The sequence below is a fragment of the Tachyglossus aculeatus genome, chromosome 20 (assembly GCF_015852505.1).
Source record: "Tachyglossus aculeatus isolate mTacAcu1 chromosome 20, mTacAcu1.pri, whole genome shotgun sequence".
NCBI lineage: Eukaryota > Metazoa > Chordata > Mammalia > Monotremata > Tachyglossidae > Tachyglossus > Tachyglossus aculeatus.
Window position 1 is genome coordinate 11,769,160 of NC_052085.1, and position 13,889 is coordinate 11,783,048.

Below are 13,889 nucleotides of genomic sequence, written 5' to 3' on the forward strand. Positions count from 1 at the left end.
ATCTATATTTAAATAGGGCCCTCAAAATGAGCACTTCTCCAGCAGAGAGAAGTCTCCTCCTATTGTTTGTATTTTTTGCAGACTGAATGATTTCTTATAGTATAGCAATTCTATAAAAGCTAAGAAAAGACAAATACCTGCCCACTACTTAATTGTTTAATATATGTTTTTAATGGTATTTGTTAAGCTCTTACTATTTACCAGGCACTGTACTAAGCACTGGAGTACATATAAGCCGATTGGGTTAAACACAGGTCCCTGTCCCGAATGGGGCTCACAGTTTTAATCCCCGTTTTACAGATGAGCCAACTGAGGCTCATCTTATGCTGTCAAATCGTCTTGGACTCACAGCGACGCCGTGGACACATCTCTCCCAGGATGCCTCCCCCTGCAGTCATTCTGGTAGTGTATCTATGAGTTTTCTTGGTGAAAGTCCGGAATAAATTTACCATTGCCTCCTTCCTCATAGTAAACTCAAGTTTCTCCCCTTGACTCTCCCTTGCCCCTTCTGTGCAGCACAGTTGAGTTTTGATTTGTTTCAGATTGCCTTCCACTCGCTAGCCACTGCCCAAACTAGGAATGGAATGGGCATGCCTCGGCTTGATTCTCCCTCCCGTAATCGAGACTGGTAGAGTACTGGAAACTCTCCAGGTGTGACCCTGAGAGGGGGTAACTGAGGCACAGAAAAATTAAGTGAGTTTCCCAAGGTCATCATCATCATCATCAATCGTATTTATTGAGTGCTTACTGTGTGCAGAGCACTGTACTGAGCGCTTGGGAAGTACAAGTTGGCAACATATAGAGACAGTCCCTACCCAATAGTGGGCTCACAGTCTAAAACGGGGAGACAGAGAACAAAACCAAACATACTAACAAAATAAAATAAATAGAATATATATGTACAAGTAAAATAAATAGATAAACAGAGGAATAAATATGTACAAACATATATACATATACCGCAGACAAGTGGTAGGGCTGGGATTGGAACCTAGATCTTCTGACTCTCAGGGCCGGGCTCTTTCCATTAGGCCACATTGCTCCTCCGCCTGTCCAAAATGCCCAATATTTGAGTGTCCAAAGTGAACTATTTTCAAGCATCACCTGTCTCATCAATCGAATTTGAGTGCTTACTGTGTTCAGAACACTGTACTAAACACTTGGGGAGAGTACAGTGAAACAGAGTTGGTGGACACATCCTTTGCCCACAGTGAGCTTAACGATATTTAAATTTACTAGATTTGAAATGGCATAGTACCGAATACTGATTTTGCCTAATTCATACTAAAAATGAACTGAAAATCAAGAAGGGTAGTTAGTCTCAGCTCGTACCCTTGCGCTTATATGACAGTGTGACACCTGAATTGCTTTAGCAGGCACCGTGTTGGTAGACGAGCAAGCTCGTGCATCTAATTGCACTAGGAGGTATTTTTTTTCTAATGATTCTGTAAGGCTGAGCAGTAGTTGTAATTAGAGCAAAAATCTGGAGAGGAATACAATCCATTTATCAAAAGTGGAGTTGGGTGATATTAATTTTAAAAGGGAAGGCTTTGCCTGTGGCTACCTTCATCAATCATGACTACATGTCTTTGAAAATTAAGCTCCTTCTCGAGATAAATATATCTGTCGTTATCTTTCCTTGCGTCAAAAGTCCGTGGTCATCTGCATCTTCTGTTCACAGCACCAGACTGATTCAAGCAGCAAGTACTTGTTGTCAGAGATCTTCTACCGAAGACCAATTTCAAATTTCTCCCCATCCGATTTCTAGCATTCAACATCATTCTTTCCACTTCCACCTTTCAGCTCTCCTACCCTATTAGCAGGCTTTGTTCAGGAATGCCTAGTTCACCCTCCCAGGCACTGATCTTCATGAGAAGGATTAACCATCTAAGATTCCTAATATTATTTTCTAAGGGAATTGCTGCTTTCTCCCTCCACCTTGGTCTATGAGCCCCACATGGGGCAGGGATGGTGACTGACCTGATTAGTTGTATCTATCCCAAAGCTTAGCACAGTACTTAGCCCTCAGTAAATCCCACAATTAAGGAAGGGTCCCTGCCTGGCTATTTTCTGCACTTCACACTGCGAACTACAATCCAAATTACTTCCCAGAATGATTGTACATTTACTCTTAGTTGAAGGTGACTTTTGGTCCCTAAAGACTTGCTAAGTGGAAAGAGAGTGATTTAGAAGGATTAGTGGAGAGAGGATGGGCCTGAAAGTCAGAAGGACCTGGCTCCTAATCCCGGCTCTGCCAATTGCTTGCTGTGTGACCTTGGGCAAGTAACTTCACTCCACTGTCCTGTAGTTTCCTGGGCTGTAAAGTGGGGATTCAATACCTGTTCTCCCTCCTACATAGATTATGAGCCCCATGCAGGACAGTGACTTGGTCCAACCTAATTAATGTGAACCTACCTCAGCACTTAGAAACGTGTTTAACACATAGTAAGGGCTTAACAAATATCATTTTTAAAAAAGAGCATTTGAATCCCACTTTACAGATGAGGGAACTGAGGCACAGAGAAGTGATTTGCCCCAGGTCATATAGCTGGCAATGATAATTATGGGTGGGATTTGATAAGGGCTGAATGTGTGTCAAACACTTTGCTGAGCACTGGAGTGGATACAAGACAGGTCAGACAATCAATCAATCGATCAGTGATATTTATTGAGTGCTTACTATGTGCAGAGCACTGCACTAAGAGCTTGGGAGAGTACAACACAACAGAATTAGCAGACACGTTTCCTGCCCATAACGAGCTTTCAGACACACTCCCCATTCAGAACGTGCATAGAAGGAAGACAGATATTGAATCTCTACTTTTTTAGAAGAGGAAACTGAGGCTCAGAGAAGTTATGTGACTTGTCCAAGGTCACATAGCCGGCAGTAATAATTATGGTGTGATTTGATAAGAGCTGATTGTGTGTCAAGCACTCTACTGAGCACAGGAGCAGAAAGGTACAAGACGGGTCAGATACGGTCCTTGTTCTGGCTGGAAGTAGAAGGAAGAACAGGCATTGAGTCCCTACTTTATAGATGAGGAAACTGAGGCACAGAGAAGTTATGTGACTTGCTCAAGGGCACCCAGGCCTCACAGCTCCTCAGGACTTCCTCCTCACAGGGGAAAGGGACATTCAGTAAATCACTGCAGTCCACTTGCCTCCTGGGAAAGATCCCGTCTTCCGACTGCCGTGAGTTTGTTGTCCCGGACTCTTCAGCGCAGCAGGAATTCACACTTGAAGGTGACATTGCTGATGATGAAGTTCATCGTGGGCTGTTTGTGTGATCAAAGAGGCTGTGTGGTACCTATGCCGATAACCCTATGGCCATGCAACAACATACACACACACACACATACACACACCCTTTGTTGAAGGAGGGGACAGTATGGCCCAGTGGAAAGAGCCCAAGACCGGGAGTCAGGAGACTTGGGTTCGAGTTCCTGCTGGGTGACGCAAGTTCTTTTACCTCTTTGGGCCTCAATTTCCTCATCTGTACAGTGGGGTTAAGATGGGCTGTGAGGTGTGTATGGGACGGGGCCGAAATCGTAACCTTATTTGTACTCCAGCACTTAGAACAGATGCTTAATAAATGCCTTAATTATTATTGTATTACTTGTCTCCAGCATGTGACATGAGTTTTGTTTTTAAGTAGTAAACCAGTGGAAAAGTATCCTAAGAACTCGATTTACCCATCTTCTATTGCAGCAGGTTGTGGGTTAGAGATGTTTATTATAGGTGGCGGGACAGGTGTAGCCCCGCCAGCTCCAAATTCTCCAGTCTTTTGCCTTAATCAACTTTATGACCCTTGAGGTCACAGAGTGTCTTTTAGCAGTAGTTCTCGAATTACTCAGCTTGTAATCTGCATGATGCAGGGAAAGCCAATAGTTATTAGTCCATTTTCCAGCATGTGAACATAAGTAGCCTGTTCTAGGTCTCCCAGGACACGGCTTTAGCACCTCAAGTCAAGTCTGCTCAGAGGCAGAGGAATACCCACCGTGACTCCTTATTCATAATCACTCTTTTTTTTAAATGGTATTTGTTAAGTGTTTACTATGCATCAGGCACTGTACAAAGCTCTGAGGTAGATACAAGCTAATCAGGTTGGACGCAATCCATGTCCCACAAAGGGCTCACAGTTTTAATCCCCATTTACAGATGAGGTAACTGAAGCCCAGAGAATTGAAGTAACTGGCTCAAGGTCACACAGCAGATAAGTGGTGGATCTGGGGTTAGAACTAGGCCACTAGTTCCACTAGGCCACACTGCTTCCTGTTAATAATAACTGCAGTGCTTGTAAAGTGCTTACTCTGTGCCAAGCACTGTACTAAGCACTGAGGTGGATAGACGATAATCAGGTCGGACACCAGGTTCACACTCTAAGGGGGTTGGAGAACAGTTATTTAATCCCTATTCTACAGATGAAGAATCTGAGGCATGGGGAAGGCCAGGGACTTGCCCAAGGGCACACAGCAGGCAAGTGGCAGAGCTACCGAGCCTTGAATTAGTCTTCATTCACTCAGTCGTATTTATTGAGCGCTTACTGTGTGCAGAGCACTGTACTAAGCGCTTGGGAAGTACAAGTTTGCAACATATAGAGATGGTCCCTACCCAACAGCGGGCTCACAGTCTAGAAGGCAGGCTCACAGATCAAATTGGATACAGTCCTTGTCCCCACACTGGGCTCACAGTCTTAATCCCCATTTTACAGATGAGGGTACAGAGGCCCCAGAGAAGTGAAGTGACTTACCCAAGCTCACACAGTATACAATTGAGGAGATCCAACTTGACTAGACTGTGAGTCCGTTGTTGGGTAGGGACAGTCTGTATATGTTGCCGACTTTTAGAGTACAGTACTCTGCACACAGTAAGCGCTCAATAAATACAATTGAATGAGTGACTAATGTCCCCATCCCCAACTGACTATTGACTAGCTGCTGGCCTCACAGCAGAGATGTATTAGGTGGAAACAGGCAAGCTTGCCAGAGGTGTAGGAGGGAGAGATTAGAAATCTTGTATTTTTAGACTGTGTATCTGAATACGTGCACTCACAGTCAGTGTTTTATTAGGGAGGGGCTGTTTCGATGGCTGTTTTCCCCCCTTCTGCGCAGTAATTCTATTTGCAGATTTCAGATGGAGCAGCAGAGACATAAGGAGCTGAAACCCTACCACCCCTCCCCAATTGTTTTTCATTAACAGCTCAAAGGCAAAAATGCGCCCTTGATAATTTCACAAGAGAACGTCCGCTGATATCAGAAGCTTGTGTGGACTGATCAACAGTGATTCATTTTGGTGAGGAGAAAATGGTAAAAAGTGTCATCAATCAAAATAACAGCTGTACCCTGACAATATGCCCCTCGCCCCAGATAGCTTCTTGTTAGGGGGAATCTGGATCTTAAATGGTTATTTCTGATGGCTAGAAACCAACTGGGAGTCCGTTAGTCTTGCTTTTATTTTGAAGATTTCACGATAAAATATGATGGCCACTTATCAGCACCAGTTTTATTTTCCCGACGCATTGGGCATTCTGCTCACACTTGTTTCTGAGTTTTTATAAAAACCCGTTCTTGTGAGGGCAGGCTTCCATCAAGATCGCCTGTGGCCTGGCTACAAGATGTGGTAATAAATTCCGAAGTCACAAGGCAATGAGATGTTTTAAAGCTGTGAGCAAGAAAACACGCTCTCTGTCTATCGATAGCCCTTTACCTCGAAAAAAAATCCCTCAGGATTATTATCCAGACTGTGCCTGGGTTTGTAACACGGTTTTCAAAGTGCTCCTTACCCACTGGTTTTTTAGTTATGTCTCAACCCACTGGTTTTTAGTTTCTGGAGGTCCCAGAACCTGCCCAATATCCCTCGTATCAGATTCACTACTTTTAGAGCTTTGGATCTCTTATTTATGCCCAGCTCTGCTGGTTTTCATGTTGGATTCTTAGGTCTCTGTCTCTTTCCTTGTCCCTTCCCCTCAGGGAAGAAGACAGTGTTAGGGATATTCAGGGATCGGAGAATGAAACCGGAAATGTTAACAGTAATCAGTGATATTTATTGAGCACTTCCTGTGTGCAGAGCACTGTACTAAGCGCCTGGGAGAGTTCAGTGCAATCAAGTTGGTAGACACAATCTTTGCTCTCAAGGAGTTTGCAGTTTAGTAGGAGGTTAGTTAGTCCTCTCTGATGTGGAAATTGTGATGTACTAAGAGGTTGAACAGTGGAAGATGTCTAGGAAGCATTTTTTTCATTGTATTTGTTAATCCATCAATCAATCAATCGTATTTATTGAGCGCTTACTGTGTGCAGAGCACTGTACTAAGCGCTTGGGAAGTACAAGTTGGCAACATATAGAGACAGTCCCTACCCAACAGTAGGCTCACAGTCTAAAGTGCTTATTACGTTCCAGGCACTGTGATAAGCACTGGGGTGGGTACAAGCAAATCAGGTCGGACACAGTCCCTGTCCCACATGGGGCTCACGGTCTTCATCCCCATTTGACAGATGAGGGGCCTGAGGTCCAGAGAAGTGAAGGGACTTGCCCAAAGTCACACAGCAGACAAGTGGCAGAGCTGGGATTAGAAACCAGGTCCTCTAACTCCCAGGCCCGGGCTCTACGGCACCGTGCTCACGGTGAAAGGGCAGAAGTCGCAGCTGCGGATTTGGGACACTTCCTTTTCTTCGGAAGAAGGGAGGAATGGGGCTCCTGGCGAGGACTCAATCAAGCAGCCTGCTAGGCTCTGGGGAGCTTTTCTGAACAAGCTGATCTCGGCCGGAGGAGCCAGGGCGGCTTAGACCGAGCAAGGTCGATGTCGGCCGAAGCGCGGGGATTGTAATTCCGATCCCCTGCTTCCCTCGGCATGGAGGCCGAAGCTGCAGTTGTTTCTGCCGTTCGTTCGGGAAACCCTGGGAGCTGTCCATGCAGGTGACACTACCATGTGAGCCCACTTCTAGACTGTTGGGTAGGGACTGTCTCTATATGTTGCCAACTTGTACTTCCCAAGCGCTTAGTACAGTACTCTGCACACAGTAAGCGCTCAATAAATACGACTGATTGATTGATAAAAAGGATCCGTGTAGCCAAGGTGGTGGAGAGAGCTCAGTCCTGGGAGCCTGAAGGACCAGGGCTATACCAATTGCTTGCTGTCTGACCATGGGCGGTAATAATAATGATAGCGTTTATTAAGCTCTTACTATGTGCAAAGCACTGTTCTAAGCGCTGGGCACTGTTCTAAACCTGGCCTAGTGGAAAGGGCACGGGCCCAGGAGTCAGAGGATCTGAGTTCTACTCCCTGCTGTGTCACTTGTCTTCAGTGTGACCTTGGGCAAGTCATTTAGCTTCCCTGTGCCTCATCTATAAACTGGAGATTAACAATGAATTCATTATCGTACTTGTTAAGCACATGCTATGTGCCAGGCACTGTTCTAAGCGCTGGGGTGGATACGAGCTAATCGGGTTCGACACAGCCCCTGCCTCACATAGGGCTCACAGTTCTCGATCCCCATTTAATAATGATGGCATTTATTAAGCGCTTACTATGTACAAAGCACTGTTCTAAGCTCTGGGGAGGTTACAAGGTGATCGGGTTGTCCCACGGGGGGCTCACAGTCTTAATTAATCCCCATTTTACAGATGAGGTAACTGAGGCCCAGAGAAGTTAAGTGACTTGCCCAAAGTCACACAGCTGACAAGTGGCAGAGCCGGAATTTGAACCCACGACCTCTGACTCCAAAGCCCGGGCTCCTTCCACTGAGCCACGCTGCTTTTTGACTATTTAAGACTATGAGCCCCATGTGGGACGGTGACTGTGTCCAACCCAATTTGTTCATATCCACTCCAGAGCTTAGTACAGTGTCTGGTACATAGTAAATGCTTAACAAATACCATAACTCTCATTACTACCCCCATTTTTCATAGGCACTCACATATTGCTGGTGTGTACAGCATGGTTCTGCTAGCAAACTCATTCTGTGTTTGACTTCAAATGCTATTTACTTCTTGAATGTGATTCTCCGAGGGAAAAGCCATTATTCTGGGTCCGTCTATTTATAAACACGACAAAGCGCTCACACTTTGGAGGCCCGAGTGTTCCGTTGTTTTTCTCAAAAGCTCTCTGATTTTCTTTTAGTTTCCATTTTTCATTTCTACTAAACATCTTGTAATTATGGTATTTTACATGTTCTCCAGTAAAGAAAAGGAAAGATTATTGCATTCATGATGATAATTTTAAAATATGCACATATTTTCCCTTGGTCTTTTCAGTGTTGTCCTTACATCATAAGCATATCTGATTCTTTGTTGGGGAAGTAAATGGATAAAGAAATAGAAGCTGGGTAAGGAACTTAGATAATGATAATAACTGTGATATTCAACTTTTCTATGTGGCAAGCACTGCACTAAGCACTGAGGTATTTATAAAACAGGTTGGACACAGTCCATGGCCCACCTAGGGCTTATTGCCTAAGTAGGAGGGAGAACAGGCATTAAATCCCCATTTTACAGATGAGGAAACTGAGGTCTGGAGAAGTGAAGTGACATGCCCAAGGTCACAAAGCAAGCAAATGGTAGACCTGGAATTAGAACCCAGGTCCTCTAACTCCTAGGCCTGTGCTCTTTCCATCAGAATGTGGACCAGGGATCAAAAGAGAAAAAGCTAGATTATTCCAATCAGTCAAAATAATTTATTAAGCACCTACTTTGTACAGAACACCACTTGTTCTCACCACTTGGAAGAGTTCAGTAGATTTAGAAGTCAGTCAGTTGTATTTATTGGGCGCTTTATTGTGCAGAGAACTGTACTAAGCTCTTGGGAGAGTATAGTACAACAATGTAACAGACACATTCCCCGCTCACAACAAGCTTACAGTCTAGAGAGGTAGACAGGCATTAATATAAATAAGTAAAATTACAGATATGGAAATAAGTGCTGTGGGACTGGGAGGTGGAATGAATAATGGGAGCAAGTCAAGGTGGTACAGAAGGGATTGAGAGAAAGGGAAAGGGTAGTAGAAATACCTACCCTCAAGGAACTTACAGTTTTCCAGGGAGACAAACACTAAAATAAATTACACGTAGGAGGAAGTAATAGAGTATAAAGATATGAATGGAATTGATGGATTTAATTGATATTGCAGAAAATGACTTGTTAAATTTGACTAAATCGCCCCCTCTAGTCCATGAGCTGATTGTGGGCAGGGAACGGGTTTCAATCAGTCAGTGGTATTTACTGAGTGCTTACTATGTGCAGAGCCCTGTTCTAAGTGCTTGGGAGAGTACATTACAATAGAATTAGCAGTCATGTTCCCTGCCCATAATGAGCTTATTACAGTCTTAAGGGGGAGACAGACATTAATGTGAATAAACCTGACTTCCAGCTATATTGTACTCTCCCAGGTGCGTAGTACAGTACTCTCTGCACGTAGAAAGCGCCCAATGAATGTCATTATGATGAGAAGGAGGAGGAGGAGGAAATTTGTGTTCAAAGTCTTGTCTTGGCCTAGAGAACCAGCCAATCTTGTTGTCCAGAATCTGTTCTGACCCTGGATAAGTTGTAGTGAAGTAGAAGAAACTACAGCCCCTGACTTCAAAGAGTTTATTATTATTGTTATCATTGTTAATAATGATAATAAATAATAATAGGTACTTGTTAAGCACTTACAACATGCCAAGCTCTTTTCTAAGTGCTGGGGTAGATACAAGTTAATCAGGTCGGAGCCCACATGGGGCTCACAGTCAAAGTTTACAATCCAAGGGGCAGGGGAAAATTCACCCTGAACGTTTCCGTGATCCAGAAACCTAAACAGTAACGACATGACCAAAAGAACCTGAATCACCCAGTGGTCTAAACTCCAAATGGGGGGATCCCCTCCAGCGGATCAAAACTCATGGGATCAAGAAGCAGCAGTGTGGCTTAGTGGAAAGAGCCTGGGCCTGGGGACTTCAGAGGCCCAGGGTTCTAATCCCGGCTCTACCACTTTCCTGCCGTGTGATCTTGGGCAAGTCACTTCACTTCTCTGGGCTTTGGTTTCTTCAACGGTAAAATGGAGATGAGGTACCCACTCTTTCCCCTAGACGGTGAGCACCGCGTGGGACAGGGTCTGTGCCTCATCTGCTTAGTACAGTGCTTGACACACACTGGCGTTTGACAAATAGCATAATAATAAAAACTAATAATAATTATCATTATTTATTAAGTGGGCATGATGTTTTCGATGGAGCCTTAGGAGAAAATGCCTCTGAGAGGAATGGGCAGTGGGGAACCCCCAGGGAGGCTAAAACAAGAAGACAAACTCCAGTGTGAGCTTTCTGGGGTGCTGGCCAAGAGAGGGGCTCTTCCTTTACTCCCAAACTGGCATCCATCTCCACGCTCCTTGCGCGTGCCAGCTGGCTGGGCCTGCCCCTTGGCCCAGATTGCCGCCAGGCTGGAAGGAAGTGTGGCATCTGGAGGAGGAGGAGGAGGAGAAGGAGGGGGAGCAAGAGGAGGCCCAGAGATGGTGTCACCGCCCCTCCCTCCATCAGCCGTTTGATGGCAACTGCGGGATTGGGAGGGGAGGGGGTGGTGTTACCCTGTGGCGTCAGTCCTCTGGCAGCCGTGCCCAAAACTTTACCCAGAGAACAAAACTCCACACAACTGCCCTGTCAGCTTGAGGGGAAGGCCCTGCTGAACCCTTCCCCTGGCAAGGGAAACACAGATCTCAACAAGGCTTTTCAGATTCATAGGAAGAGGAGCTGGAGCCTCTTCGTCGAGGTTATAGTTTTAAAAAGAGCATGAGCCTGGGGGTCATGAGACCCCCCAAAAAATTTTAGCCCCTGCTCTGCCACGTGCCTGCTGTCTGAACTTGGGGGAATCATTTTAATAATAATAATAATAATGGCATTTATTAAGCGCTTACTATGTGCCAAGCACTGTTCTAAGCACTGGGGAGGTTACGAGGTGATCAGGTTGTCCTACGGGGGGCTCACAGACTTCATCCCCATTTTACAGATGAGGGAACCGAGGCACAGAGAAGTGAAGTGACTTGCCCAAAGTCACACAGCTGACAACTGGCGGAGCCGGGGTTTGAACTCATGACCTCTGACCCCAAAGCCTGGGCTCTTTCCACTGAGCCACGCTGCTTCTCTGTGCCTCGATATCCTAATCTGCCTCCTTTCCTCTCCTCCCTCTCCCGTCTGTTTCACCCTTTGTCCATCCCTGCCCCAACTCCACAGTGTTTATGTACATATCTGTAATATTTATTTATAATATATTTATATTAATGTCTGTCTTCCCCTCTAGACTGTAAACTCATTGTGGGCAGAGAATGTGTCCATTTATTGTTGTATTGTACTCTCCCAAGCCCTTAGTGCAGTGCTCTGCTCATATTTATTTGTAATGTATTTATTTATATTAATGTCTTTCTTCCCCTCTGGACTGTAAACTCATTGTGGGCAGAGAATGTGACTGCTTATTGTTGTATTGTACTCTCCCAAGCCCTTAGTGCAGTGCTCTGCACACAGTAAGAACTCAGTAAATGTAATTGAGTGAATGAATGGCTGAATAGAGGGGCTGAGCAGGGTGAGAACTCCTTGTGGGCAGGGAATATGACAACCAACTCTGTTATAAGGTGCTTTCCCAAGCTCTTAGTCCACTGTTCTGGCTGCAGTAAGCACTCAGTAAGTATGATTGATTGGGAGCTGGGATCATCTCAGTCAGGAGCGGAGATGGAGCAGGCTTGGGAGAAGGGAAGAGCTGGATTTGTCTCTGAGAGTGGTCAGCCTCCCACCCAATCACCTTCACCAAACCCTCAGTAAATCACCCCATCCCAGTCAATCACTGGGCACCAGGCTGCCTAACTAATCACATCTGGGAGAAGCCTGGAAGCCAATCAACTGCATCACTCTGAACATTGCTTCAGGGCTGATGAGTTTCATTCATTCAGTCCTATTTATTGAGCGCTTAGGTTGTGCAAATCTTGATAGCACTGAGCAGGATCTCACTGTGGGTAAGTTTCTCCTCCCATTTTCTGTTGAGTGTAGGTTGGAGATGGTGCTGATGAAACAGTTCCAGGAACTAAACATCTCATGGTCCTTTGTAAAAAGCGTTTTACAAATACAAAATATCAGGTATTTGGTCTGGGAGCAGAATCATTCTTTGGTTTTCAGTGCTGTTCACCCTGTCATTATTATGTATTTGTATACATAATTTTCCTTTAGGCCTGAAGAAGATGTCACCGATGGAAACTTATTGTGAGGGTGCATAGACCAAGGTGTTTTAAAATAAAAGGAGGCCACATGGGAAAAAGAACTTATTGGCATCAGGAGACTTGGAGTCAAATTCAGGCTCTGGCACTTGCTGCTTTAAGTACCCTTGAGCAAGTCCCTTAGTTTATCTGTCTCGGTTTTGTCAATCAATCAGTTCTATTTATTGAGCACTTACTGTATGCAGAGCACTGTACTAAGCGCTTGGGAAAGTACAATATAACAGTTGGTAGGCACATTCCCTGCCCACAATGAGCTCACAGTCTAGAGGGGGAGACGGACATTAATAGAAATACATTATGGATACGGATGAAAGGGCTGTGGGGCTGATGGAGGGGAGAGAAAAGGGAACAAATCAGGGTGATGTAGAAGGGAGTGAGAAAAGAGGAAATGAGGGCTTAGTCCGGGAAGGCCGCTTGGAGGAGATGTGCTTTTAGTGAGGCTTTGAAGGTGGGGAGAGGAATTGTCTGTCGGATAGGAAGAGGGAGGGCTTTCTGGTCCAGAAGCAGGATGTGGGCGAGAGATCAGTAGTGAGATAGACAAGATCCAGGGTTGGCCTTAGAGGAGCAAGGTGAGGGTGGAAGGGGCAAGCTGATTAAGTGCTTTAAAGCTGATGGTAAGGAGTTTCTATTTGAAGCTGAGATGGATGGGCAGCCACTTTGTTTAGCACATTGGCGTATACTAAGTGCTGAATAAACTCCATTATTATAAGCCTAAGGACCCTGCTGGAGTTATGTAGGTTAACTAACCTTATCTTCTGTTTTGCTTCCATGGGGACCGGCAGAGGTGAACAGAAATGTGTTCCCTGCTAAAGCTCTGCCGGGCTCCTGTTTGGGGCTTATAGCTGAGGTGATGAAAAATCATCATTCTGGAATTGATTCGAAAATAGCTCGTAAATAGGAGGTGAGAAGAATGGAAACTGTAGCTATAAGGCACAATGCTGACTATTCATCCAACAGCTGTTCCCTATATATACCGGGCGGCGATCAGCAGAACTTGGCTACTAGCATGATGCTGTGTGGCGGAGTTGCTATGGCAATATAAAGCCAATGAATGGACCACATCACAGAGCAGGGAGGTGAGTAACTGTGAAATTGATTCAGTTGTACTCGGGAATATGTTGGAGCCAAATTTGTCAGGAAAAAAATTCTGGTAAGAGACTGCATTTATATATACATCGTCATAGTGCTTTTGGTATTATGTATCTATTTGTAATACATGAATAGAACCGAATGAATTAAGTGATAATTTGTGCCTTTTTATAAACTCTAAACATGAACAAATGGTTCTGCAGCTTTAGAGAGCTATATTTGAAGGGCATTTTCAAATTTGGTGGTGATTAGCAAACCTAATTGAAATTAGAGGGCATAACTTTGTCATTTTTAAGAAAGCTGTGTGTATTTGAGTTTTCAGGTTAAGGTGCTGAGGCTGTCATTTGTGGTTTCAGTAAATGTAAATCAGAGTTGCGATGGAAATGACTTTTTTAAATGTCTTAAATCAAGGTACTGGTCGGCTAGAACAAAATATCAGAGAGAAATGCTGGTTACACAGATGATTTTTCATGGATGCAATTTCACAGTGTTGACTTTTTGCTCCGTCAAAGACAAAGCCTTTGTCAGTTGTGCAACATGATCTATAGTTTACTTGTAGCTAGGAGAACTATT

At 44.7% G+C, this 13,889-nt stretch overlaps 1 non-coding gene across 1 annotated transcript; it reads right to left on the bottom strand.

Moving 5' to 3' along the window:
• Positions 1 to 531: 531 nt before the first annotated feature.
• On the bottom strand, positions 532 to 669 carry LOC119941659. The gene has a single exon (XR_005455249.1). It is a non-coding gene; the product is annotated as a small nucleolar RNA SNORA7 (small nucleolar RNA).
• Positions 670 to 13,889: the final 13,220 nt, after the last annotated feature.